We start from the raw sequence: 5592 nt of genomic DNA, 5'->3' as shown, positions 1-5592 counted from the left end.
CCCTTTCCGCCAAAAATTAAATATGATTCGAAATTGAAAAACACAACGGGGAATGCATGTCAGAATGACTCATTAACAATTTATTTAATGCAAAATATGTTAAGTAGGCACAATCCTGTATTTGATCACATTGTTATATGATCCAATTTATCATTAAACCCTTTCTGCCGACGATAGTTATAAACTATAACATTTCTACTCTTGGAATTCCCTGAGAAATGATATAGCCAACGGGCGTAGTCTGCTAAGAGAGAGTACCATGTAGGTAGCATTGAGGATCATTATTCTTCAATAGTCATTACGCTCGAGTTTGTGGCCCAATTATTTTGATATACTCTGAATTGCAGGTTCAGACTGAAATTGAAGTAGGGGAGAGTGGACTAAGACACTGTGGGTAAGATGGACAACTTCCGTTTCTTACAAACTGGAAAAAAGTTAAAATATACTGAAACTATACAATTTTTAGAGGATATCAAATGATTCTGGTAGATAATGCTATTATCTAATACGAAAATTATCAGATATTTAAGCAAAACAATACTGGTGTCAGTAGGGTAGGGAAAGATGGGCATATTTATTGGGTGAAACACAGCGGAATGCTGTTAAATTGTACACCCTTTGGCTATTTTTTACTATCGCAACGTTGTGATGTACGGACAGAAAACAAAATGTATTAGTCGAGAAGCTTCTCACTCTACCCTTGTCCTAATTTCAGCTTTACCAACGCCATATATCCATCTTACCCATGCCAGGTGTCCAATTTATCCATAGCACTTTTGAAATGACGATTTTGTGCTTCATTTTCACAACCACTTTAAACATACTTCAGTTTGAAATTTTATTAGCATCAGTTACTATGTTGATGGAATATGATCTAAAATTACGGTTTGCGAGAACTGCATCAATCGATGAGTCGAATTTGCTATTTAACCATAAGCTGTTCGTCTTAGGTACAGTTTCCCTAAGTCGCAAGTAAAAGGTATTGTGAAATTCGTATGTGGAATACCAAAAAAATATTTAAAAAATGAAAGCAAAAATGTGAATATCAAAATAGAATTGGTCTTGTAGTAATGAATTACTTTACGATTTGATTAATTGATTACATTGTATTTATGGTTGATCACACGAATTATTTTAAGAATACATACAATTACCATGCTTATTTTTGATTACCAATGTAATCGACGGATTACCAAATTATTTCGAAAATCGAAGTAATTCTTGATTAAGTGTCACTATTTTGGCTTGTTGGAAACCCCTTGGTGATAACCCTCATTACAAGCGCACCGCCTATTCTCTGTGAGCCCAATGTGTAGTGGTTGGACATAAGCCGGGCATTACACGTATGAAATCCCGACCCACATCCATCCCCCTGAACCAAGGCTTCGTTGATACCTTCGGGACAATAGAATGTAACCATCGTCCAAGTTCCCCATTGCTCCACGAGTTTTGCCACCTGCCGAGTGTCCTCTGATGACAGTTCGTCGCTGTTGTGCTATCTTATGACAAGCGCCATTGAGCACTTTTTAAGAAGAACGATTTTTAGAATATGAAATTTCTAAATGTAAGAAGCTTTTTCGGAGAAAGGCAATCGATGCTGACAGGCGACTAAATGAAAAAAAATATTCTTCTGGCATAATCCATTTTTACATTTCCAAAACTAGTGTAAATCTCAAAAGGAAATATGTTCAATAATCTTGAAAACACAAGCCAACAATTCGCAGAAAAAAACGATGGTAGGAAAAGTTTTGCTCCCAAGACAAGAACCTAGCTAATAATTAGGATTGATCTGCAAAGGAATTACGTCTCTTTTTTCATTACCACAAGATAGCACCACTTGATCACTCGAGGAATTGGCGCTTGTCATAATCGTGTTTCGCTATATCTACGTAAACCAGTAGAATTCAAAAATTCTGAAAACGTCACATTGTAGATATCTTAAAATTAAGTAACATGGCATATCTAACTCAGTTTACGCCAAAATGGCATTTGTCATAAGATGGCACAACAGCGACGAATTGGAAATCATAGAGAGGGAACGCATCTCTCGTATAAAAATGAAACCGATCAAAATACAATGGCGTGAAAATATCGCTTCTCGCAAAATAGAAATACCATTTTGGCACAAGCACATGTTGGCCACTCATATACAAGAGAAATAAAGAACTAAAATATTTCATTTAAATGACAAACATTTTTCTGGCCAAAATGAAAACATCGTATGCTATCGTCATTAGAATCACTTATTATTTAAACATTTAAACATTTATTGAACACTATGCTACATATCCACCCAAGGAGAAAAATTTGGAAAGTAAATTTTCCTCAATTAAGGAGAAATTGGGTAAAACTAATTTTGCGTGTGATGGGCCTATAACTAAATTAGTTATGGAATTTGGATTTTGACCTAATCCCAGCAGAATCCGACACTTACTTAGAATCAGGACTAAGTTAGCTCTGGATTGACGATAGCTGCAAAGACGGAAGCAAAATTTGTGTTCCTGAGCAAACTCCTAATCAGGCGGGTGCTTAGTAAGAAAAGGAAGTCTGATTTACTGATCATCTTAATAAGAACACCTTTTGCTTGCAGAACATCATGCTTGCCTAGGGGTTTGCACGGGAACCTAACCATTGTCGCCATTTTTTTTGGAGCCGCTGTCAATCCGGCACTAGTTTTAGTCCTGGCTCTAAGATAGCATCGGATTCGGATGAGACAAGGCAAATTCCGCATTTTTAAGCACCTGATTTAACAATGTAACCGAATTTTGTTAAAAGTAAAAATTACTTGCGAGAAAGTGATGATTTTTGGAGAATTCTACTGCTTAGTCTTCTATAAAACTTCACGAAACACAGATTTGTTAAGAGTCGCCATGATACAAATAAATTATATATGTTAAAACTTTTTGTTAAAAAATATGAGGGGGTTTCTTTAGTCCCCTTACCCTTCTCTGGCCACGTGCCTGGAACCACAGAGAACAGACATATAAGCTAGAACAAACTTTCCCGAAAAACCTGTGTAAACATTTAAATGAAAATACGTTGAAAATCACCATCGCATACAGGTTTACATGCGTGAGCAGGCCCGATGAGAGGGGGGGTCAGCCAGGGCAATTACCCTGGGGCCCGGGTCGCATTTAGGGGCCCGCGCTTTAACCCGGAAGATGGTCGAACACGTTCCGATAAAAATGGTAATAGTAATTTCTTTATAATCATTCGCCTTATTAAATTGTCATATGATGAAAGTGTAAAAAATGAAAACTTTATTTGATAGTTGTCTTTTGTTAAAACAAACGTTCTTAAGCGAGTTTTCCACTTTGTGTACATGTTAAAAAACAAACGAAGGAGTATACACTATAAATTATTGAGAAGCCAATTCAAAACATGTTCGAAGAAACCAATAGAGCGTCAAACAGAAATGCGAGCGCGAGGACAAACGCATCCGTTCTCTTCTACGTTCGATTCATAATGGTGGTGCCGGTTGTTGGCTTAGAGATACTGTGCGCGATTGTTGTTGAGTGAAGATTTGTTCCTGTCAAATTCGTGGATATTTTTGCAGAAATAGGCATAGGAATCTACCATGGGTGCATAACCAGTGTTTTTCTGGTGAAACGTCCCATTTTCGCTTGATAAGCATAAAAAGTTACGTATGAAGGAGTTGGTTTGTACGGAAGCATTCTCACCATAAGAACAATGTTAGGGGCACCCGGGAAAATGGGAATATTCAGCTGTTATGAAAACCACTTCTCCGTTTCTTGGCATGATTTTATTAATCACGATGGTGTGTGAAGATAAGTCATGTAAGCACATATCTCTGGAGGCCTTTATATACGAGGATATTGTTGCTAACGTGGCAGCTTTCGTTGGTGTGCTGCACATTGTTCCGCGAAACACACGACTGTGCTTCTTAATGTTTGATATGGTGCATTTACAGGGCATTAACTTTTCCCGGATTGAGCACAATCTGTACGTTTAGTAATTGTTTTACTACCCGAGTAGCTAGTCTTGCAACACATTTCCAAAAATCAATAGCAAGATAATTCGTCTGCAGTCGTTTTTGCCGTGTATCTTTAGTGGAACGATTTTTAGCTTCTACTCTATGCGAGATGAGAAGGTAGACTGACCTTATTTAACCGGTGATAAAAAAAGGATAATTTTTGTATTTTTAATTGCACGTTCAAGGATTGTTCCCTCTAGCAAAATATCCCTAGCAAAGAATTGTGTTGAGATAGAACGGTAATTTTGGGCCTCGCCAAAGATGCATGTGATGTCTATAAGAACCCAATTATAATGTGCAAACTAAAGCAATCAAACAGTTCAGTTCAGCCAACAGTAGCAGTACTCGGTTGCCCGCTGTACTCGCAGTTGTTTAATTTGCGTCTGATTACTGCGATGATTACTCTATATTGTTGTCGGGTTCTGCATATTCTCACAGCATATAAAAACCGGCTCCTACGTGAGACATAGCACATTGTTTATTTACAAAACCTGCATAATATCTACAATTGGAAACGGTTTAAACTTATGTAAATTAAAAATCTTTTTGATTTAATAATTTTAAACGAGAATTTCGAGCTGCATCTGCTACCTTCTCATCTTGCTTACAACAAAAGCTACAAACTGCTCCACCGTTACCAGCAAATAACTCAATCCGTGTTCCTACTTTGTCTGCACAGTAGAAGTAATGTATCGTGTTCCAATTCAGTATGTCGAAAAAATGAGTGATGATTATAAGCAGATCATAAGGTTTATTGTGGTCGAACTGTATTCCTGTTTACTTTTCGAGGCTTCCTTAAGATGTATTGTTAGAAGGACAAATGGAGCTAAAGATGGCCAATGTTTACACTCTACAATTTCACCATGTTAGACATACCGTGCTGATTATGTTTCAGAACATCAATCAAGTAGAAGCGTTTGTTTTGCGAAACGAAATATATCGTTGAATGTGGCAACATGAAGTCAGAACCTCTGTATATATAGGCGATGACACAAACGAGGTACGAATACACGAATTAGCACCGTGCGCCTCTAATTACGTCGATAATCGTTATTTACACCCGAATACCCGCAAGTCGAAAAAATCGTTACTATGGAAATTTTACCCGATTTGGATACCACGGAATAAGAAGCTGTCGAAATTCAACCTGTCTGGCACGCTATCTGTGGATGTGGATATATGAGTCAACCGGAGACTAATAGAAACCACGGACTCACGAATTTCCCATGGCAGAAGAGGTACCAACTCATGCTGAGCTAGACGGCTTAGGTTTAAAAGGGCCAGCAGTAATACAAACCTTGGGGCCCGACGCGGCTCTCGACGGCCCTGTGCGTGAGTCACCATTGTATCCAAGTTTGCATACAAGTCCCGTATAGCGATAGCTGGCCGATCGAAGCGCCGACCAGTGGTAAGTTGCTACTTGCTGTTGTCATTTCAAAGCGACAGTTTAATTTCTTACACAAGTTGAAAACTTTACTTGTATGTCAGTTCTCAGTGCTGGAACCGACTTGACAGCATAAGAATCTATTTACGGAAAGGTTCTTCGATATTGACCGAGGGAACATCACTAAACCACTACTAAGTAAACAATCTTTATT

The sequence above is a fragment of the Topomyia yanbarensis genome, chromosome 3 (assembly GCF_030247195.1).
Source record: "Topomyia yanbarensis strain Yona2022 chromosome 3, ASM3024719v1, whole genome shotgun sequence".
NCBI classification, from domain to species: Eukaryota; Metazoa; Arthropoda; class Insecta; order Diptera; family Culicidae; genus Topomyia; species Topomyia yanbarensis.
The sequence above is the reverse complement of the archived record's forward strand: the minus strand, read 5'-3'. Positions refer to the sequence as shown.